At 31.9% G+C, this 25,197-nt stretch overlaps 1 long non-coding RNA gene across 1 annotated transcript; it reads right to left on the reverse strand.

The window, feature by feature from the left end:
• Positions 1-6,485: 6,485 nt before the first annotated feature.
• Positions 6,486-24,262, reverse strand: LOC141541228 (uncharacterized). Its single transcript, XR_012481700.1, has 3 exons — positions 24,143-24,262; positions 19,410-19,616; positions 6,486-7,533 (listed from the first exon to the last, which is right to left on the reverse strand). It is a non-coding gene; the product is annotated as an uncharacterized LOC141541228 (long non-coding RNA).
• Positions 24,263-25,197: the final 935 nt, after the last annotated feature.

Genomic DNA, 25,197 nt, shown 5'->3' on the forward strand with positions numbered 1-25,197 from the left:
AAAGCATAAAGTAGAGTAGGGGAAGAAAGCCATAGAATGGATGAGCTAAGATTAGTGCTGATGGTTCTGCTGTACATAGAAAATGAGGAAGGGATAAGCCAAAGCAAAGAAACAAACAAACAAATTCAAACATGGGTTTAGCCTCATCTATATATTAATAAGCACAATCAGCAAAATACTTCTTCTTTGAAGCATCTGTTTCTTTGTGTTCCTCATTCTGGACACAAGATTAAAAAGCTACTTCTCAGTCTATTAATATTTAAAATATTAGGTATCTATGATACAATGGGTTTAATTAATGTAGCTCAGAGTTGTCTATCTATATTATAGTTCAAGTCATTGCCTTATGTATGAAAGATTAATATACTTTGAAATATATCACTCTTTTTAAAAATTATTTTTACTTTTCTCTGTTACACATAAAAACAATATTTTTGTTATATATGTATGTACATTCTTTTTTTTAAACATTTTCTTATGAATGATGTTGTGAGAGAAAAATCAAAACAAAATGGGAAGACCACGAGAGAAAAATAAAACAGAAAAAAGTGAACATATCATGATTTACATTCTGTCTCCATAGTTCTTTCTCTGGATGTTGATGGTGTTTTCTTTCCAAAGCTTATTGGTATTGCCTTGGATCATTGAGTCACTGAGAAGAACAGTCTTTCAAAGTTGATCATTGCACAATCTTGCTGTTATTGTAAACAATGTATTCCTGGTTCTGCTTGTTTTACTCAGCATCAATTCATTTAAATCTTTTGAGATTTTTCTAAAATCAGCTTTTTCATCATTTTTATAGAATAATAATTGCCCATTACTTTCCTATACCATAACTTATTTAGTCATTCTCCAATTTATGGGCATCTACTCATTTTCCAATTTTTTGCCACCATAAAAAAAGAGTTTCTACAAACATTTTTTGCACATATGGGTCCTTTCCTCTCCTTCGTGATTTCTTTGTGATATAGACAATAAGGCTTCTATTTTTGATACATTCAAAAAATTGCTAATTAAAAAGAACTTTTCCTACTTTATTTCTCATTAATATTTATATAAATTACTTTAACCTAATCATGCATAACTTCTTAAGATAGTTCTTGTTGTTTGTCTTTTTTTATTAAGGATATCATAGGGTGATGTCTTGACTATCATGAATAAGATTTAAGTGAGGCATAATCAAACAAAGTCATCATATGCATTCTTTTTTCTTGAGTCATCAAAAGCCCAGTGGCAAGAAAAATGTTAACCCAGCTGGCACTGGCCCAGGATTCTGTGAATGATATCGACATCTCTGATGTCTGGATTTAGTGCTCCACAGAACTTACTTTAGCTGTCTTCATGGCAGTTAGAACCAACTGTTCTCCTCTTCCCATTCTGCCAAGGAAAGTATTCATATATGCTTGGGATAGACACTACTCCTCAACTCACCAATGGGTTTGAGGCTCATTGGTTACCCAAAACTTACGCTAAAGCCCATGTGCCAAGACAATTTACCAAGGGCTGGCAGTGTGCACAATATAGCTAATTGGAGTCACAGGTTTGAGTTAGTTGGCAGATAGGCACCTAAGGTGGATAAGCAGACTTGAAAAAGGCTCAGCGAACCATCACCACAGAGTAGTAGAGCTCCTTGAACCTTCCACATATCCTTCCTAAGAGAATAATGAAACTACAGATAGTTTACATTTTAAAAACTATTCTTCAATTCCTTTATATCTGAATATGTTTTTTGCTTTCTTCCTCAGGTTTGTCCTTGCTGTCATGACCACAGAGATGAAAGTTAGCAAATTGAAGCCTACATTTTGAGTTCTTTTATAAAGAGAGATTTGTGAGGGTGCCAGTGTATGACAAAAAGTAGGTGACAGTTTCATGAAGCAAATTAACTAGGGACCAAATTTAGCCTTCTAGACTCAGTTCATTTGCACCTCAGCTTGGACTTAAGCCATTAGCACAGCAGGGGAAAAGCAATGGTTATGCACCAGACCACCAATACTTCCCTGCATAAGATTTTGCAGAATGACAGAAATAATGAATGTAATTAAAACAGCATGTAGCCAAGAAAAAATAATTAGTATACAAGTTGGATGGCTCTGGGAGGCCCATGACATGGAGAGAAAAAAAGCAAACAAAAAATACTTTAATGTCATCCTAGACTAGTTTTGTTTCCTAGATGGGAATGGATTTGCCAATTTTCCTGATAATCTACTGTTGATGTTTACTGTTTCTAAACTTTAACATTTACTCTTTGTAATTTTGATGACAATATTATCATGTTAATTCTTATTGCTTTACAGTAACAAAACCACAAAATATTTCTTTTCTTTTCAGAAGAACACTTGCTTCCTGACTAAACCATAATCTGCCAGAACAATCACATATGTGACCTAATATTGATCTATCTGGATCTGTGATTTCATACATGTGGGTATTCACGATACTGATGTGAATCTATATATCACTTTCTTTTTGAATATTGTCACATACCCACATACACACATATATGAATGTACTGTTTATATATATATATATATATATATATGTATATATATACATTTGTATATAGAACTATATCCACACACAAATGCATATATACACATACATACATATATTCTCATATTTAAGTACAGTGGTGTTTACATTAGAATTTAAGGTTTACAAAATAGTGTACAGCTATTTTCTCATTTTATCTTCACAACAATAATGAAAGGTTATTTTTCTGGCCCTAATTAATTTCCCAAAAGATTTATTTCCAAGAGGGTATTTCCATTTATGACTGTCCTTGCTATGTAAGTATACTTAATGGACATGAAGTACAAATAATACAAATAATCTAAAGTTAAAAGCCCAAATATTCATTAAGTAAACATGTGGTCTTCTTACCAAAAGAGAGAGAGAGAGAGAGAGAGAGAGAGAGAGAGAGAGAGAGAGAGAGAGAGAGAGAGAGAGAGAGAGAAAAGACAGCTAAGAATAGCAAGTGTTTAAAGACCAAATTCAATCATAAAATTTTACATAGAAGAATTTTGAAAGATTATGAACAGTAACATCTGACAAAACAAGTTAAGACAATAAAGGGGAGGATAACTTATAGGCAACTTAGCATGAGATTGGCTAAGCCAAATCATCATCAAAGTTTTACTGATAAAACTAGAAAAGAGGTAATAAATACAGAGAAGGTATGGGGAAGAAGATTTATTAGTGTTTCTATAATGATTATCATTATCATTTACAGAGAAACCAACACATTTGAATTCTAATACTTCAGTCCTTGATAAGCATCCAAGAGAACTAAAAAATCATTTAGGAAGATTAATTTGGTAAAAAGCAATTGAACCAGACCAACTATTCATAGAAAAGGTCTGTCCACAAAAAATAAAATTTTGAAAGAATTGAAAGATCAATTTAATCATGAGAGAAGTAAAATTAGAAAAATTCATATGGGCTAATAATTAATATTAACAATAACTAAATTCAGTTATAGAATATAAATGATTTCTTTCACCAAGACATAATATAACAGACAATCACATTTAGTGGGCATGACTTGGATTGTGATCTGATAAGAGACTGAATAGAATAATCATAGAGTTAGCAAGTGGAACAGGGAAAATTTAGGGAAAGAGTGGTATCCAGGAGAAAAGGGTAATCAATAGTGTCAAAGATAATAGAGAAATTAAGAAATTTAAAGAATGAAAAAAAGGCCATTACATCAGTCAATTAAAGTATCTTTAGTAATTTTAGATGAAGCAATTTTATTTAAATGCTAGTGTCTAGGCTACAGAGAATGAAAAAGAGAGTGAGAAGCCAAAAAATACAGACAAGTTATAGATGGCCTTCTAAAAATTTTTTAGAACAAAAAGAAGTGATTAAACAATATGTAATTAAGATGGACAGATTAAATGAGTAGGTTTTTTTGTTTAATTTTGTTCTTGACGAGGAGACATGTATGGGTATATTTGTACACAGTTAGGAAGCTACCAGTAGACAAGCAGAAATGGAACAAAAGTGAGAATGGGGGAGAAATTGTAGGGGAACTCTACTGGAGAAAATAGGATGGAAGGTGATCACATGCATGTGTAGAGGTTTTCTTCGATAAGGAAAAGGTCCATTTCTTCATGTCAGATAGTGATGAAGGAAAAGATAGAGGCAAAAAATATTTGGGAATGTGAGATGCGGGAAAGGGAGAAAGAAAGAGTTATTGGTTCAAGAGATAGTAAGATTCCAGACAACAGAATCAGTCTGTGAATAATGGCCTATAAGCAAATAAATTTTGCAATCATTTCAGGGCTACTGCTGATAAGCATTGAACTCCTTGAAGTCAGCAACCACATTGTTTTTAACTTATTATGGCCTATCAAAATTATCTCTAGATAGTATGGTAGGCTGTTAATAAACACAAGATAAATTGATTAGAAGTAGAAAAATTCAGCTTGATTAATTCTAACTCAAAATCCTAATTTGTCATCTTTGACTTTCCTTTAATCTTTTCTTTTGGCCTCAGACTTACTAGCTGGGTGAACCTGGACTTGTTTATCTAAGTTTCCTTATCTATAAAATGGGCATAATAACACAATCTTTCAGGGCTGTTGTAAGGATCAATTGAGGATATCTGCAGTGGACTTAATACAATTCCTTTAAACTCCATAGAAATGCTTATTTTTTCCCTTTCATTCTACAAATGTTATCAATTTGTTACCAAGTTCTGTCAATTCTGACTTTGTAGTATATATCACATAGCTTCCACTTTCCCCAATTTTACTACTGTGCCCCAGTTCAGACCCTCGTATGTTTATGATGAGATGATGAAAAAAATACTATCTATGGAATATATTATATAATACACTATCGATCACCTTTTTCTCCTGGATACTCTTTTCTCCCTAAGATTCCATGACATTCTGCTCCGTTCTACTTCTTATTTGTATGACTATTCTTTTTTGGTCTCTTCTATCAGATCACAGTCTTTATATTACATATGAAATATATAATATATTACAATATCCTCCTAGCTCATATTATTGCCTCCAGTTCATCCTTCACATTTTAGCTTTCTATTGAATGATTCTGGCCATGCCATTCCTCTTCAAAAACCTTTGTAACTTCTAATTCCCTATTGTCTATTCCTTTATGTGGTATTCCAGGACACCCATTGCCTAGTTTTTGACTCTCCTTCTGTTATACTTCACTCTTTAATTTCCCTTTAAATATTGTATAATATAGCTCAATTAGTCTTCACTCCACCACTATCCTCTTTATTTTCATAAAGTCTCTTGTCCTTGTGGTTTTTTCCCCTGTTCTTGTCAATCAAGTCTGAAATAGAGTTCATCCACATTTCTGTCAATTATGAAAAATTTTCTAACTGTGTCAGTCCAACTCAGATTCTAGCTCTTCAAGGTTTATTAAGAAAGATGTCAAGGTTTTATTAGACACATCACATTGGTCAGGTGCATAACACCATATTGATTAGGATTACACCTTGTTCTTGCAAAATGAGATAGTCTAGTTCCCCTAAAAGCTTGAAAAGGTACATCTTCAAGTACTTGGACAATTTTCAAATTAAACTTGTCTTGCTACATCTTCCTGGTACCTTCTGGCAGTTTTGACATGACTTCCTGGTTCACTAATGACACAAAAGTCCCTATGTACTTGTGGTCAATGCCTTTTTAGATTTAATGTATGACTGAAAACTATTCAAATTTCTAAACCCTTCTTTACCGCAAATAAGAGGAAGACATTTATGTGTATATTCTTGCAATGATAGAGCTCAGTAAACTTGTTAACTGTTCAGTTATCTAAGAATATCTCAGAGTATTTTAACATGAAATCTAAACTAGCAGATTGCTGGCATAAAGCCAGACCCTAATATCAGAAAAGAAGTTTACAAGGTTACTAATTATACTCTGACAAAGGAGCTATTTGAATTATTGGGGGGATTGTTTGCATTGTGTTTTTTTTTAAGTTCTCACCAAAAATTATTCAGTCTAGCATTCAATTTTTGTAAAGACAAATCTTCAAATCACATGATATATTCATATAATTAAGATACTATGACATTGATTTTATCTTTTGCTCATTTATTCCTAATTTTGATTGAGAAGAATTCAGTACAATAAATATTAATATACATTGATATGCATAAAATAAATGTAGGCCTGAAGTTCCTAGCTAGTTTTGTAGTATTCCATGAAAAACAATAGGAATTAATGATGCTAGGGCAAAATGAGCTGTTCAAAAGGTAAAATTTGTGTGTCTATATTAAACACCTTAAAATGGCAGGGATTAATAACATAGGTACAATTATCTCAGTTAAGCTAAACTCGCAAAAACAAACAAACACACAAATTAAATAAATTTTAATCAGACTATGAATAGAAAGGGACATAGTGCTTATAGATAGTTTTATATCATCCAAACAGGTGAATATGTTTACTTGGGGGAATAACATACATGTTATTCACAGGGTGAGACTAATGAATAGAAATAACTTGTTTTGGTTGAAGCAAATTTATTAAGTGTACAAATTGTAATTGATCATTCCAGCTAGGATGAGCTTAATTACAATAATAAAGATGAGTCAATAAGACAAAACAAATGCTTCAGAAATGCCAAATTTCAACCAAAAGAAAATATAACCAATCAATTCTTATCCAATTCAGTCCAAATTCAATTACCATTTACTTATATGCTATCAATCAAGAATATGAGGTCAGATTTTAATTGGAAATCTTGCTGACCAAAAAAGAATTGATTATTTTTACTTGTGAATATAAATGCAACTCAAGTAAATGGATTAAGTTTAAGTCACCATTTTTTAAAACAATAGGGGAAACCAAAAGCAAACATTCAAAGTACAAATGAATATCCTCATTTGGTTTTATTCTTTCTAATATTTTTTATTTAGGAGTTTTTGAATTTTGTATTACCTAGAAAGAGAGCAGGTAAAATGATATTTATTAGTAGAAATGGATCCCATGGGCCAGTTTTGTAGTGATGTAGTAATAGCTGCTATGACTCTTTGTTATTCATATAAGGTAAAAGAAATTGAAGAGAGTCCTAACAAGCAGACTTATTAGGAGATATGGTCAAGAAACACAGAAAATAAGAGGGCAGAGTTGAACTATCTGCCATGTTGTCTTAAGAAGGCATAGGAAGATTTTTATGTTACTGAAAGCATTTGCATTCCATATATTGAATGATCCTAGAGATATTGTAAGGAAATGTGAAAAATCACATTACTTAACAATCTCCTTTTCAATATTCTAAAAATTGCTGAGTAGTGAAATAAATTGAATAAGGATATGAAAATAAAATGTTTGTATTTTATTACAAAGAAGAAAAATGTACACACATACCTATATTTAACTTAGGTTTGTTAGGTGTACTTCTTCCTAAATCAAAACAAAACAAAACTATCACCTATATAAGTTGTATCCAGAAATAAAATTTCACTCTTAGACTTTGTTTTCCTAATTAATTTTACCTTTCCTATCAGATTAGACTTTCTTCTTTGGAAGTCCATTCCTTCACTTGGTAAGGCTGTAAAAAATAAAAACAACATAAAGTGAAAAACAAAACAAAGATGTTGTTCCATAAGATTATTAATTTCTTGTCAAAAACTTCAGAAATGTTTGTGATTTGATCTAGATTACTTTAGGTATTATTAGCCCATAAGTAAATAATCAGAATTAGGTAGTAGTCATTACACCTAACAAATCTTAGGGGCTTTGTCAACATTATGGACAGATGTCCCAGTAAAATGGAAGACATCTTTCTTATTAATATGAGAAATACTATTTGTTGCTTTTGTATACTTTAACAAAGACTCACTGGACAATACTATTCATGTCATTTTACTCTAACTCAATGTATAACGCAAACCTTCAAACAATTAATTTCAATGCAGTTCTTTGATTTGATTATAATATAGTTGGTCGTCAGTTTGTGATCCAATTCATTCAATCCATGGAGAAGTTACATTAGGCCATTTTCAAAATAATAGCATGTCTATGTCTTTCTGAGGAATTTCCATGATCTGAATGATCAAATTAAGTGTCAGTGTTGCTTAATTTCTACTTATTTTTGCCAGTAATGATCTAATTTCAAAGATCTTATTCAGCCATTGGCTCAAAAGAGTCAAAATAAATTTTGACATTTCTCTGTATGGCATTTAAAAAATTGTGAAAGAGTGAATGCTTTCATGACTGTATTTTTTCAATAAATATCCTGAATACTGAAAGATATGTGTAAAATTTTGTTGCTCAGTAATTTTAGTCATGTCTAACTTTTTGTGACCCAATTTAGGTCTTTTTTGTTTTGGCAAAATTACTTAAGTGATTTGCCATTTTCTTCTCTAACTTGTTTTTATGGATGAGAAACTGAGGCAAACAAGGTTATGTGACTTGCCCAGGAGCACATAAGTAGTAAATGCTTGAGGCCAGATTTGAACTCAGAAAGATAAATCTTCCTGATTCTAAGTTCAGTGCTTTATACACTGTGCCACCTTGTTTCCAATGTATGTACCAATGTATGTATGTTTCATCTATCAGTTATCTGTCATCAATAATCTAAACAAAATAATGATATTGAATAAGACAATAATATATACAAGCTGGGTCATATATGGATTGAATTAAAGGGCAACTGAGTTTCTCATATCTCTTGGTGATATATATTCTCTATATATACATACATATACACATGCTAATATATGTACCCATATAAGTGATAAGAGGAAGCAAAGGGATATAAGAGAAAGACCTAGGCTTAAATGCAGGATTTAATTCCTTCCTCTAACTGATTCTTTAATAATAAGCAAGTCATTGATCTTTTAGGTAACCCTGGGAAATTACAAAAGCTAAAACCAAAAGAAAAAATGAACTTGTAGATAAATGGAAGGATAGTTTGCAGAAACTGCTTTGAGAGACAAAATATTAGTTGGAGTGGTGGTTTTTCATAAAGACTTCCAAAGATAAAGATACTACAGATATAATGAAATATTTGCAAAAATAATATAATGATTAAAAATTCTTGTTACACACCAATAAAAGTTACCAAAGATAAAGTGTAAACAAAATTCAATAGAGAGTTTCATAAGATGCACTAAAATAAATCAACATACACACTGCTATGTGATAACTTCAATTTAAAATTGGGATAACAGCAAAAATGGGAAGAAATACATGAGACAGCATGGTTTAAAAAAGGAATAAAATAAGTTAGAGACATATAGATTACACAGAAACTTAAAGCTTTTATATCATGAACACCTTTTTCAGGAAAATAATTGGTAGGTACTACATGGCAAATGCCAAATAACACCAGAAAGAAAGACAGAGATTATATTTTAAGAGACAGGAAAAAATTAGTTATTGATTTGAGAATTATCTCTGAGCCAGCAGTCTCTATACAGTTAGCTGAACTTGGACAGATTTAAGTTCTGAATTATTTTGAAAAGATGAAGAAGAAATATTATTAATAAAATGATATAGTATACAATTAAAACACCTTGTCCCTGAATTAATTAAACAAGTAATTGGTGATGATAAATGGAAAACAGGAAACAGTAATGATATTAATGCTCTCATAATTTTACTCAAAAATTTAATCAACATCAAATTAAGGACATAACCAGACAACCAAAAGAGTATAAAAATGTCATAAGAAGAAATTATCTTATTTACTTCCTCAAAAGAGGGAGATGACTACCATAGGCATATTTAAGTTGGTAAATGAAATATTTCATAATATATTATAAATAAAGATGTTAAGATGGCAGAGTAGACACAGGAATCCTGCCAACTTCTCATAACATTCTCCTCCAAATAATTCTAAAATAATGCCTCAAACTAAATAATAGAGTACAAAGCCAACTAAAGTTTAGGATGAGATAGTTTACTAGTCTAAGACAATTTAAAAGGTTGGCAGTAGAGATCTTCGACACAAGGTGAGAGACAATTTAAAGTATATGCAGCAGCAGCACTGAAAATAAGTCTTGGAGGTGGCTGTGATAGAGTCAATAGCAGCATTGGGAACTTTGAGCTCAGAAAAAGAAAGAGCATCAGAAAAACTAGTGAGAAAAAATAGTATAAAGGATCTTTTGCTGGCAATGAATGCAGCGATTAATGACCCTATTGCCTATGCATAGTTTCTGGGTTGCAATTCTTGGTCACAGTTCTAGGTAACAAGTCCAAGAGAGAGAGGAGCACTTGCCATTCATCCTAAGGGAGCAGGGGGCCCCACACTCCATTCTAGGACAGAGAGGAACACTGGTATTTGAGGTTATAGGAGAGTAGATATTTGCTTACAGTTCCAGAGCTAAGATAAATAGTGCTTGCACCTGTATAGGAATAGACCAATACAATAGTGACAACAGCTCTTGCCTAATCACATCACCTTGGAAAGTCACAAAATTTCCAGAACCTCCCCCTCCTTTCCCCACCCACCCCCACCTCTCTCTCTCTCTCTCTCTCTCTCTCTCTCTCTCTCTCTCTCTCTCTCTCTCTCACGCACGCGCGCACACACACACACACACACACACACACACACACACACACACATACACACACAACTTGAGGGCAGAGATCCCGACTCTGCAGAAGAGTAAGAGAATTAAAAGTCAAGAAAGAGGGTGAAGAAATGAGCAAACAACAAGAAACTTGATCATTAAAAACAAAACTATTATAGTGGCAGAAAGACTGTTGGGTCACTACATTACAATGTCAAATGTGTTATAGATGAGATATAGATGACAATAAAAGGAACAGGTGTTGGGAATTAAACAATCTACATGTTATACATTTATAGTGCACATATACAATGATATATGCATTGCATGCATGTGGGTTGTGTAGATAAGTTTATATATATATGTATATATACACACACACATGTACATACATATATCTATGTCTATTTTGTATCAATCTATTTCATATATATGCATGTATATCTGTATGTGTCTATCTATGTATATAACTACTATTTCAAAATTCTTTGTTATGAGACTTTCCGAATTAGTGGAAAAATATGTCCTACCCTGCATGAAAAATTAGTGAGACACTAGAGAGCACCAGGCTTTGTCAATCCATCTCGAGAACTCTTCAAGAGCAATTGAATTCCTGCTTTCCATCTTGGCAGAAATGAAAACCTTTCTTGAAGAAGAGTGAGAGAAGTTATATATAAATTATATACAGGATAGATAGGAAATAATTAACAGAAGAAAATTAAATTATGTTTGGGAAAAATAAATATGTTTGGGGAAGGCTTTTAATAAAAAATGGGATTTTAGTTTGGACCCAAAGTAATTGAGAGAGGTCAGTAAGAGGTATAAGGAGGTCATTTCAGGTAGAGGTCAAAAAAAGAGAATGTCCAGAACTGAAACATGGATCATCTTGTTTATAGAACAGCTAGGAGGCCACTATCGCTGGATTGAAGAGTGTGTGTCAGAGAATAACATATAAGAAAATTACAAAGGAATGGGCTAAATTGGAAAGGGCTTTTATTGCAAAACACAGTATTTTGTATTTTATCCTGGAGGCAATAGGGAGCAACTAGAACTAATTGAGTGGGGTGGGATTTAGAAATATCATTTTAGTGGCTGAATGGAGAGTAGATTGGAATGAGGAGAAGGCTGAGACAGGAAGAACTACTAGCAATGATCTACTTGTTAAGTACTAAAGGTCTACACAAGTGATAGCTGTCATTATACATTATCTGAGTGACTCAGGGTAGCATGGAAAAGGGGAAAGAAAAAGGCATATTTTTCACTGCCAACAGAATAAATTTTAATTGCTTGATAAGAAATGTAGTATCTCACAAAATCCATTACCTCTTTACTTAAATGGAATGTATTTCTAGACATTTATTTTGCCATTCAGGGCCCAATTGCAGTGTTCCAATAAAATTCATCTTTCATTCTCCTTTCCATAGTTCTAACATATCTGTAAAGTAAAGGAATAAAACTAGATCATCTTTGACTTCCCATTCAGCACTTAGTTTATATTTCCATCTTCTTCCTAACTGGAAAACCCAGCCCACCTTGCCCTACTTACTAAAATTTTATTTTGCCCTCTAACTCAGCCCTCTTACTCAAATCCTCTTATCATCCTCTAAATAAACTATCCCTGCTCAATGGAAGAGGAGTAAAACAACTCAAAAATTAGATAGGACTATGAGTCAAAATTTTCTTCTTTTATCACCAGATAGTCAGAGGCATATGTATTTTTAGATCACTCCACACACACTAACTTCTTCCATCTCTGCAATCCTATGGTATTTGTGGTTTTGATTACTCATTTGACATGGCCTTGTGACATTTCTCTTATAAGTATATTGAATTGTCCTTTCTTTTTATACTGGTTAATTTTTCCTATTGCTTAAATTAGGGATTTCCAGAGGGTAGAGAACATTGCTGTGTCATTATTTGTACTAATCCCAACAATTGATCCCAATAATTACCTAGCACTATTCTGTGTACAGATTAAAGTCTCAACAAATATCTGTTGATATACTTTCCCTTTCTATCAGGATGCTAGTGGGAACAGAAAAGATTAGGTTTTTCACATCCCTTCAAACAATGAAGAAACAGATGCAGCACTTAAAGGTGGAATCTCAAATAATTCAACTTAAAGTTACTAAAGTATGAAATGTTCCACAAAAGAGCCAAAGGTGTAAGTGCAACCATGTATAATGTCATTGGGGGTTAACAATGAAATAGATCTTTTCCACATTTTCAGTGAGAGCATTTGTGAAAAGATGTATTGCTCCAAGTTGGAAATCTATATTATGCGACAGCTGCTGACTAGTAATGAGATCTAATGAGCTGTCTCTTTATTGGAAAAAATAACATTTGCAATAACAGCCCCTTTGCAAATTGTAAAAGAGTATGGGAGTGCAGATATAACCCCAAGTTGATAGGAGTATGTGCATGTCAATGTCATTTCATTTCAAATCTAAGTTTCTGTTCTCATTTAAAATAAGGTACTGTACACTCAAATGTGAAAATTGACTCTTTTTTTGCCTAATAGCCTCCAGCTAAAATTTTAACTTCTTTCATGTAATATTAACATGACACTGATGCCAATATTATCATATTAAACCTAAGAAAATTAGGTTTGAACAATGATAAGCTTTTCATATATGATTTACAACTTAAACAGGGAGCAATGTCCTTCCCTCATTGTCGTGGTCACATAATAGCTGGGGTCTATGGATATAGTGGTAACAGTATAATATCTCCAGAGTAGAAAAATTGTGCCAAATGTGGTCATTTTTACTCAATTATGATGACTTTGCTTCAAAGTGAGAGTAGTTTACAGCAGCTAGGAGCTCTGCAAGGCTCTAGTTAACTGCCCATAGTAGCACTTATCACAAAGACATCACTCATTCAAGATGTTATGGAAAGATGAATATGGATAAATCTCATAATGAAAGAGCTGTGTTCCTGCAAAGCTATCTGTAAAATGAATTTTATTGAAAAATGAGTGATCTTCTCCTATTAATTTAGATCCAAGCACGGATCAATATACAAAAGTTATCGTTCTGGGCTCTTAAAAAATCCGCCTACTTAAAAATTTTACCAACCCTGAAAATGAGAAATACATTATCCTTCAGAGAATAAAGATGGCTTAGTTTTAATGAAAAGCATTTATTAAATGCTTTTTGCATACTTCCCGATGTTCTACAGGAAGGAAACCATGGCATATTTTCCTTGTAACTCCCTTAAACCTAGCACAATGTTCTGAAAAGAGCAAGCATTTAAATAGTTATTTATTTGAAATAAATTTGCATTTTAGTGATTAGTTTGGGGTTGGGGAAGTTCACTGCAGGAATTATCTTGCTCTATCAAATGAGTATGGGATTTGTTCATAGTTGAACTTATTTCAAATCCTGACTTGGCCAGTTATCTTAACTAAGATTCAGTTTCCTTATCCATAAAATAAGAGCGCTAGATTATATTATTTCTGATATTCCTTTCAGGTCTATAATTATGATCAGTAAAAAAAAAAGTCCTAAATCCAATTTTGTTGATATTCAAAGTCATTTTATTAGAGATAGAGAAGCAAGACAGTTTCAAAGTTAGTTAAGGGCTACTTCTCTAAACATTTTTTCCAGCTCTTTCATTCACTCCTTTGATTCCTTAAAGCCTTCTAGAACTTAATACAGTTTATTGCTCATAGTAGATATCTAACAGATATTTGTTGAAAGAATAAATACATTATTGAATATTAAATAGCAAATTTATTAGAAATCAAAAGTTCAAAGAACACTATATGAAGTCCATAGGTAGATATGACATTTTAAAAGTCCACATTTTTCATGTTCTAAAAATGGGCTTGAAGCATACAAGAATGATAGCTTACCAATATAAATTGCTATTGTTACTAATGATATATGGCAAATATATTAGGATTATGTAATTAAAATGCTTTGATTTAATATTCTCGGGAGGAAATTATGATATATGCTAAAGTAAATGAATGAAGTATCATTAATGGCTTCATGGATGAGGTGATTTTTGGTGTTGAACTTTAAAGGATAGGGATATTCAATAGGTGAAGAGAGAAAAGGAGATGAAATGCATTATAGGTATAAGGCAGAGAGAGAATCATATTTATATTCATGGACACTCCATGATATTCCCAAAGCCCTATAAAGCTTAGCACAGTCCATTGCACATAATTGTCTAATAAGTATTCATTGAATGAATAAGCAAATTAATGAATAAAAACAGCAAATGTGTTTGATATCTAATGCACATGTAGCACTGCTGTAGGTGGAAACAAAGATTTGGGAGAAAACATTTTTCTTGCATTCACAGAGCTTCCATTCTGCTAGGGGAAAAACACCAATATAGCTATAATAATTCTTATATAAGTGCATCAGAGTTGTAATTTTTTTTCCAATAAACAAAGATAAAGAAGTATAAAAATAAATACATGCTAAAGAATAAAGACTTATTCAGGTTGTAAGAACATAGATTGCAAGGAGGGAAGCACTAGGAGAGAATACTGGAAAGATTGGGTAGTGTTAGTCTGTAGATTGCCTTGCATACCTGATCAAGGAATGTAACAGCTTTGAGCATAACAGACATTATTTTAGTAGAGGCATTAAAAAAGAATGGAGGAAGAAAATAAAGAAGCTCATTCCAATCATCTAAGTAGACAGCAGTGAAGATAATAAAGTGACATGAGTTACACCTCTATGGCAGTGACTTAAATGACACTGTCCACAGGTCTTATTAATTAGTTAAAAATGTGAGTAGTAAGGGAAAAGAGTCAAATATTTTGTCAAGATTATGAACTCAAAAAACTGGGTAAATATTTGGAGCTGCAAATAATAGTCAAAAGAAAGAGAGCAAGTTTAGAGGGAATGATAATTAATATAAATTTGCATGTGGAGTCTACAATATTGGTTTAACATCCAGATGAGATATCCTGAAAGTAGTTATAGATGTGTGTCTAGAGATCAATAAGAAAAAGGAATAGAAATAATGAATCTAGAATCAACTTCACAAAACAGAAGTTCTTAACATTTTAATATGTGTATCATGAAAGGCTTTAGAAATGTACTGAAGTCTATGAGTCACATCTCAAAATATTTTAAATTATACTAAATAAAATTTATTTATTCAGAAATTTATCCATATACTTTTAGAGAATCTGTGGGCTCTACTTTAAGAATTAACATGCTACATTATGGTGATAAAAGAATACATTCTAGTCATAGGCAAAAACCTTTAAAAAGGAAAATTGACATAATAAAATATTATGTGTAAGAACCAACAAGAGCAAAAGGCTATTATGAATAACCTATTTATGAATAACCTTGTGGTTAAAAGGGAAGAAATATCTAATAATCCTATGGAACCCAATTTATGAATTATTTGAAATTACAAGGGAGTTGGAATTTGAATCCAGAAGTAATTGAGAACAACTGTATTCCTTGATCTGGGCAGTGAGATAATCAGAATAAACTTTAGGATATTATTTTCACAACTTAGGAAGGGGAAAACTTGGAATAGGAAAACCACTTAGAGAGCTATTAAAGTAGGTGAGGCAAGAGGTAATGAGAAGATAAATAGGTTAGTAGCTCTGTGAGTAGAGATAAGGGGTCATTATGAGTGATATGCTGAAGTAGAAATGGTAAAACTTTCCAAATTAGTGAATTACTCCAATATTGTAAATCTGGGTGACTATAATATGGGGTCCCTTCAACAAAAATAATAAATTTCATAAGATAGAGTAAAGATTGTGAGTGAAAAACATGAAAGCTAAAACAAATTCCTGGAGCTGATAAAAACATATGAGAATAGGAATAGAAATAGATTTAAGAATAAAGAGTGAGTAGTAGTGATCTTTCTTCTGTTACTGAATGGAAAGAAAGAAATTAAATGGCAATATTAAGAAGATTCAAGGAAAATAAAAAGAAAGAGAATACATTTCAGATGTCTTCAATATTCTCAATGAAATGTCTATTTGTTTTTATCAACAAGTATGGGCAGGAGTCACAGAAAAAATATAATAAGAGAAGAGAAGAAAAATACGAAACTGTATTAATGAAGATAAAGTGGAAGGAATATTGAGAGGCAAAAATCCACATTTTTGTATCACCAATTTGTAGTGCTGATAACCATTAAATTGTAATCCTTATTGTCACTGAATATAGGGACTATGTTTTTTTTTCTCTTTTTTGCATCTTTAGCAGTTAACACAGTGCCTGGCACATATTTGGCATTCAATAAATATTTATTGACTGACTGATTACTGGATCAAGTCAATTAAATTAGCTTTTTTGTTCTTTAATACATTTCAGAGCCCTTTAGTAGAATTAGAGAAATGGGAAGATAATTTTTAGGTCATGAAGAGTGTATAATCAAGTAAAAACAACATTCTAAGGAAATATCTATGAAGCATTAAATTGGCAAACAATGAGGTCAATATTGAATAGAAAGTAAGTGAATATATAATGGTAGTGAAAGATTGAATCAAGGAACCAAAGAGTCTGATAAAACTGAAGAGTGTGAATAAAAGAGATAGATAAGTGATTGAGGCTAGAGATTGGAATTTCATAGAATCAGAGAAACTTGTTCATAAAAAGAAATAACTATAACCTACTAATTTTATGATTAAAATGCTAAGTGTTAGAGAGTTTAAAGTTTCAAAGTTAAGGAACTTAGGAGAAAAATTCTAAGATATATATATAGAAGTAAAATATATGCCTGAAGAAGTGAGAAGTAGGTCACTTGAAGGGATTCTGTTTGTCAAGTTGTCATTCAAATGTCAACATAAATGTTAAATTTTAAAAGACAACAACAGAACATGAGATAAATAAGAAATTTAGACATTAAATCCATTGAAAAAGTTAGCAGTACCCTGAATATCTAGAATAGACTGGAATTATCAGTAGGAAACAAGATGTATCATTTCAATCTGAGTATCTTTGAGTATTATATGCACACATATAGGGGTGCAGAAAAACAATTAAAATGGTTTCTTCCCTTTAATTTTAAACAAACCCCAATTCTTGAATATTATATTTAATGTATACTCATGAAGAGTTGGAGATAGAAAAACCTGTTATTTATCAGATGATGGTAAATATTAAGCTTATCAAGTTTACTAATGCTTTTAAAATGAAATTATAAATAGAAGAATGTTACCAAAAATAGCTTATTTTTTTTGCAGAATCTCATCTCAAATACCATAATTACCTATTATAATAAGTACAGAAGACTATTCAGAAATATGTTACTGTCTGAGTGAGTCTATGGTTGAAGTAAAGAATGCTTAAGAAATATTTTCCCCAGATATTGTTTATCTAAGAATATTGCGCAATAGATATAAGTAGCTCTGTGTGTGTGTGTATGTGTGTGTGTGTGTGTGTGTGTGTATGTGTATGTGTATTTCTAAGACTCTAAGTTGGAAGGCATGTACCAATCAGAGAATCATGGAGCTAAAACCAAAAGGGATCTCAGAGGGGATATGTTCCATTGACCTCTTTGTATATGTGAATATTCAGATGGAATAACTGACCCGTCCAACATGAAAGGGTAATAGAAGTGAGAATTTAATCCAGACAATGCAAATCCTATTTTGTTTTTTTTTCCAATTCCCATCCTGCTATTTCCATTGTCAGAGGGATTTCTCTCTCTGGGAATTCCCTATACCACTGAAATCACACGTTTAAAAGCACAAATAAAACATACATGTATTTGCACATACATACAAATCTTTCAAAAAGATAATAATAAATCTAACATAATGTTAATAATGCTTTTCTAAGAAAGTCCTAAGTATAAATATTTTAATTAGAAAATGTTTTTGATGGTTCTAATAATTGAAAAGTATAATTATTTGAAATAATTATAGTAATAAAGCTATCTATAACTTAATAAAGAAATAATCTATTTGGCCTAGACATAGCAGACCTAAAACTATATTATAAAGTATCATCATCAAAATCATTTGTTACTTGCTAGGAAATGGAGTAGTGTAATATGTGGAATAAGTTAGATACATAAGATATTATGGTCAGTGTCTATGGTCATCTACTGTGTAATAATCCCAAAGTCTCCAGCTTCTGGGATTAAGAACTTATTATTTAACAAAATTTGCTGGGGAAATTGGAGAAAAAAAGTATGGCAGAAACTAAGCAGAGGCCTACATCTCAAATTCTATTACATGTGGCTCCTTTTCCCTCTTTTGTTATCACTTTGGGATAAAGACCCAGTAGTGGCACTGCTCAATCAAAGAATATGCAGTTTTATAGTACTTTGGACATAGTACCAAATTCTTCTCAAGAATTGTTGATCATTTCATAATTGCACCAACAATGCATCAGTGTTTCAGTTTTTCTACATCCCTTCCAACGTTTGTCATTATCTTTTCCTGTCATCTTAGCCAATCTGAGAGGTGAAGTGATACTTCAGAGTTCTCTTAATTTGCAGTTCTCTAATCAAGAGTAATCAAAAACATTTTTCCATGACTAGAAATGCCTTTAATTTCTTCATCTGAAAATTGTCTTTTCATATTCTTTGAACATTTATGAAATGGAGAATGGCTTGGAAATATTATTGATTTATAGCAAATGATTATGGTATGTTAATATAATACAATTTTTTAGTTTTTTATTTTCAAAATACACATAAATAGTTTTCAACACTAATCCTTGCAAAACCTTATGTTTCAAGTTTTTTTTTCTCCCTCCCTTCTGCCAACCCCTCCCTTGGACAGCGAATAATGCAATATATGTTAAACATATGCAATTCTTCTATACATACATATACACACGGTTATCATGCTGCTTAAGAAAAATCAGATCAAAAAGGAAAAAAAAGGAAAAAAGGAAATAAATAGCAAGCAAACAACAATGAAAAAAGGTGAAAATACTATGTTGTGATCCACACTCAGTACCCATAGTCTTCTTTCTGCATACAGAAGGCTCTCTCCATCACAAGTATATTGAAATTGGTCTGGATCACCTCACTGTTGAAAACAGCCATGTCCATCATAGTTGATCATCACATAATCTTGTTATTATCATGCACAATGTCCTTCTGTTCTCACTTCATTTAGCATCAGTTCATGTAAGTCTCTCCAGGCCTTTCTGAAATCATCCTGCTGAAGATCAATAATATTAATAAACATAATAATTAAAATATAATAATAAATATGACATATAATAATATAATAGTAAATATAATAATTAAATAATAAAATCATCCTGTTAAAGAGAAATAATATTCCATAACATTCTTAAACCATAATGTATTCAATCGTTCTCCAACTGATGTATGTCCACTCAGTTTCTAGTTCCTTGCCACTACAAAACAGGTTGCTACAAACATTATTGATATGTGGGTCCTTTGCTCTTTTTTGGTCTCTTTAATTTCAGACTCAGTAGAAACACTGCTAGATCAAAGGATATGTACAATTTGATAGCCTTTTGAGTAGAGTTCTATATTGCTGTCCAGAATGGTTGGATCAGTTCTCAGCTCCACCAATAAGGTATTAATGTCCCAGTTTTCCCACATTCCTTCAAAAAATCATCATTTTTTTTCCTAGTCATTTTAGCCAATCTGAGACATGTAGTGGTACTTCAGAGTTGTCTTAATTTGCATTTCTCTGATCAATAGTTATTTAGAGCATTTTTTTCCTATGACTAGAAATGGCTTTAATTTCTTCATCTTAAAGTTGTCTATTCATATTCTTTGATCATTTATCAAATGCAGAATGGCTTGGAAATACAATTGTTTTATAATAGATGATGAACAGGCCGATTTCAGAAAAGCCTCAAAAGACTAATATGAATTGATGCTAAGTGAAGTGAGAAGAAACGGGAGAACATAGTACCACAAGATTATGTAATGATCAACTATGACAGACTTAGTTTTTCTCAGCAATGCAGTAATTCAGGCCCATTCCAATAGACTTGGAATGGAAACTATAGAGATTGTTGATCAAAGCATAGGATTTTCAACTTTTTGTTTCTTTGTTTTCTTTTTCTTTTTCTTTCTTATGTTTCTCTCCCCACCCTCTCTCTTAGGTTTTATTTTTCTTCCATAACATGACAGACATGGAATTATGTTCGAAATGATTTTACATATATAACCTATATCAGGTTGGTTGCTTTCTTGGGAAGAGGAGAAGTAAAGGAGAGAGAGAAAATTTTGGAATCTTAGCAAATCTTACAAAAATAAATGTTGAAAATTATCTTTACATGTATTTTGAAAAATAAAATACTATTGAGAAAAAAAGAAATAATTTATTTTATCACTTAACCGGTGTGTTACTAAATTCTTCTCAGCTTTTAATACCCTGGTTACCATAGTTCTCATACACAGATGACCCATTTTATTCTATAATGACTTTCTCCATATACATTTATTCAAAAGCCAACCCAGACAAATGACTCATGTTTTGTGATTCCATTTTCTATTCCTACATTCTAGGTACCCAAAGCAAAATTGTATTCATTTATTTTTTTCTATTATTAATGAGGGCCCTGGGGTATTTGCTTTTCATGGGTTTCTGAGAACTATAAGGGGGTAGGACTTCTTTGTCACTATTTTAGTTACCTTGGTCACTGCAAAATGGCACCTATAGAGTTAAACTTTTATTTGTCTACCTAAAAATCTATAACTTTAGTATTCAGACACATCTATGAAGCTCTTCCTCATATCTGAAATTTGTTACCTCATTATTATGTAACATATAAAGTGAGGTTAATGAGAAGTGTCATAATATAATCCAATTGAATGAGCCATTCTTGGAAAATGTATTTTGAAGTATTTATGTGAACTTAAACTATGTAACATTTGTGCTTTCTTCATTTGCCTGATTTCTTTGCTAAAGTTCTTGTGGACTTTTCTAAACAGTTACTAGCTTACTGGATATCTGCCATACCCTGGGCTTTGTCAGCTTTTTGTTTAGAAAGTAACTTTCAATATAGAGTAGTCTCTTGTATCAACCCTCTAGAATTAGGGGCCTCAATACTACTCCAGAGATTTACTACAAATCTTCCCTTTTTGCCAATTCACAAGCATTCAACCACAATCCTGGAATGATGAGTTGCATAAAAGTGTGCTTACAAATTAGATTATAAATATTCAAAACTCAGTTCCCAAAGATCTGCTTCAGGATGAAAACTGGGACATATTTACAAGCAATAATCTTGCTAGCCAAACTCTATCAATATATTTGTTGCTTACTATTAGCTAGCTGTGCTTCAGCTGTTCCTTCTTGTTGTTGTATCTTGTTGTGTACATATTTATATATCTATATCTATAAGTATAGATAGATAGATAGATAGATAGATAGATAGATAGATAGATAGATAGATAGATGATAGATAAGCAGCTACATCACAGGGTTTCTGGGAATAAAAATACAACAATGAATTAGTCCCTACTTTCATGGTGCTTATATTCCATCAGGGAGTTACATAAGGTATAAGATATAATATATAATACAAAGGAAGCTTTTCTCTATCTAGTCAAAGGGATTGTGAATGGAATCAGAGGAAAGCATATAGTATATTGTTTCCAAAATTGTGATAATATTTAGTAACAGCATTTCTATTTAGATGCACTAATTATAGCTTAAAAATTCAATTTCACAAAACTAAAGGAGAGATGAAACATGATAGTGAGTAGAAAGCTGAACTTAAAGTAAAGAAGACCTCAATCAGCCCTTTTAGTGTCCCTAGGAAACTTTCCAAAAATTATGAATTAAAGAGAAGATGCCAATTGGCATATGTAGACAGTTCCCAAACTGGCATTCACCCACATCAAAGAAACAATTACTTAGGAGAAATAGGGGTGCTCAGGGAAGAAGATGGTAGGTACAAATAAACTATCAATATTCTCTTGCTTAATCCAAAACCAAAACAAAAAGAAAACATGAGTTAATCATCTCTATTCATTTCATTGGTGAGTTATTGAGTTTAACTCACATAAATTGTGAATACTATGCCCATTGTATAGCATCTTTATTGAAACCAACAGTTAAAATATCTCAATATTATTACATAGGATTTTACTACTGAATATTTAAGAGATGGAAAAATACTACAGCTATCTATAATTGCTAATTAATGGGGTTATAAAAATGTCAACACTTAGGTCACTAGACCAAGTTGCATATAAATACAAATTATAATGATATGATTATTAACATTTGAATATACTAACTTAATAGAAAATATATGAGTATCCAATTCACTCCCCATTAAGTGATATTCAGAGACACAACTTAAAATGCTATAATATGCCTCCACCTCTGTCATTATCTTTTTAAAAAAATTCACTTTCATGCCTCCAGGAGACCCCTCTGTAGATGAATCAGAAATCTGATCTTGTGGGTCAGGGTTGGGATTCATTAACAAGACAAATAATCAACCATTTTTCTCAAATGGTATTAGCATGTGTGTTCCCTGAGGTATCCTTATCCTCATTATGCAAAAATAGGCTGACAAATGTAATATAGAACATCACGATTAGATTGTGCATCAAACATAGTTTAAATGTTTTCATTAGCTACATGATATTTTGGTACAATAAAGATAATTGAGTGGTGAAAATATAGTAATCCATTTGATCTCCAGAGAAAAGATATTTAGACAAATACAGAAATTACAAGGGTCTCTGATAAACAATATATATATATATATATATATATATATATATATATATATATATATATATATATATATATATAGTATATAGTATATAAAGAGTACTATAAGAAAAAGAAATAAGCAAAAAAAATCCATAACAAGAAAATTCTAATGGAACACTGGCCAATATGAGTCTAGCCCTTTCAAGCATGAATTAACATGTTTGGCTTAATGCAATCTCTATTATAGCCTGTGGAACCTGTGCAAATATTCTTTCCAGTCTATTCACCACATGGTAAGGGAAAGTTTTTTGATTGTCTCCTAAACCAGAAATGAGCTTGCATATAAAACATTCCAATGATTTAACCTTATTTTCTTTCTTATTTATTATTTAAAGTGAGTTATCAATAACTGACATAATTTTTGAATGGGGAAAGCATCATCAAACTCATGTCTATACTGCTAACATGAATCCCCATGAGCACCAGCCCTTGCTATTTCTGTCTCTTATGTTTCTTTCTTTTTTTTTTCCTGTCTAAGGCAAAAGAATATTGCTAATAGTCTGAAATAGGCTGTTACCCCATGAGTTTCAAAATAGTAAAGACAGCCTTCTGGTCAAGACAGTCTGTTTGATTGGAAGCAAACTGCCCAGTTCTCAATTATCCACTCCAGAAAAATAAATAAATACAATTGAAACATGAAAAATGCTGAAGAAATCCAATGGGAAACTATATTAAGTGACATCTTCTGCCCTAAAAGTTTCCAAAAAAAATCAACTACAAGTCAAATAATTTGGAAAGGGGGCCAGAAACAAAAGCCAATGGTAGCACCAGCACAGGCAAATAAGCTAGCAATCTTACAGCAAATAGAAACACAAATGTATTCAGAAGTGCTCATATTTAGAGACAGACAAGTGAAGGCCTCACTTGAGACAGCCCCATGAGGATCTGAAAGCTCCTGGGTGGGTCTATGAATTAGTATTGAGTAAAATCCACTATAATACTGACCAATGAGCTATAGCAGTACTCACAGCAAGACAGCCAAGATGGCCAGGAGTTCTGGGATTCCCGACATCCTCTGCTGAGGGTTTAAAGGGAATGCCTAAAGACTCGGTCCTCTGAACTTTAAAGATCCCAGGAGAGTGACCCTAAAATTGGAGGCAAATGCAATGGCTCAGGTGTTTGAAAACTACAACAAAGAATAGCATCTGACAAACCCCAAACCTCAATTTGGGTGGGTGGGTGAGAGGCATCTGTAATAATGTTTTAAAATATACATGTAGAGATCTTCCCACTGGACACTATTTTTAAAAAATAGTATATATGTATATATAAATATATATTACTAAGTTTAAATATATAAAGTTAATTATTACACATAAATCAAAGCATGCAGCAAATAATAGGATTGTAACCAAAACTATAAATTCTACTTCATATCACTCACTTTAAAAATTCTACTTTCATTTCAAAAGTTCTGCATATTACATTACTAGTCAAATAGATGAATTTCCCTCAATTGAATTTAAAATATTATAATTTAAGATATCATTATCATCATCATCATTGATAATTTATAATTTAGTAATTATTCATTACTCCTCTTTCCATTAACCTCCCTTTTGTCCTCCCAATTAAAAACACAAAGGAGGTGGGTGGGTGGAGATTTGTAACATAATCAAAATTAGTCCACAATTGTCTAAAAATGTATGTTCCCTTTTCCATCTTGTACTCATTCTGTCTTGGACACTATTTTCAAAAAATCATAAATGAAAGTTGCCCAAACTTTAATAAAGCAACAATAGAAAGATCACTTTAAAAAAAAAGATATTACAATATTCTGAAAGGTAAAAGAGAGAATTACAAGCAAAAAAAAAAAAAAAAAAAACTAATTCTCTGAAACCAAGTAAAACTAAATAAAACCCTACAAGATGACAATAGACAATGTAATAGAACAATTTTATAAAGGGAACTGAGTAAGAACTTTTAAATGCAAACACAAGAGTTAAGAGAAATTAGGTAAATTTATTTAAGTAATTGGACTGGGATTTTGTACTAATGATATATGTACTGTGACGATGTACTA

The sequence above is a fragment of the Sminthopsis crassicaudata genome, chromosome 4 (genome assembly GCF_048593235.1).
Source record: "Sminthopsis crassicaudata isolate SCR6 chromosome 4, ASM4859323v1, whole genome shotgun sequence".
NCBI classification, from domain to species: domain Eukaryota; kingdom Metazoa; phylum Chordata; class Mammalia; order Dasyuromorphia; family Dasyuridae; genus Sminthopsis; species Sminthopsis crassicaudata.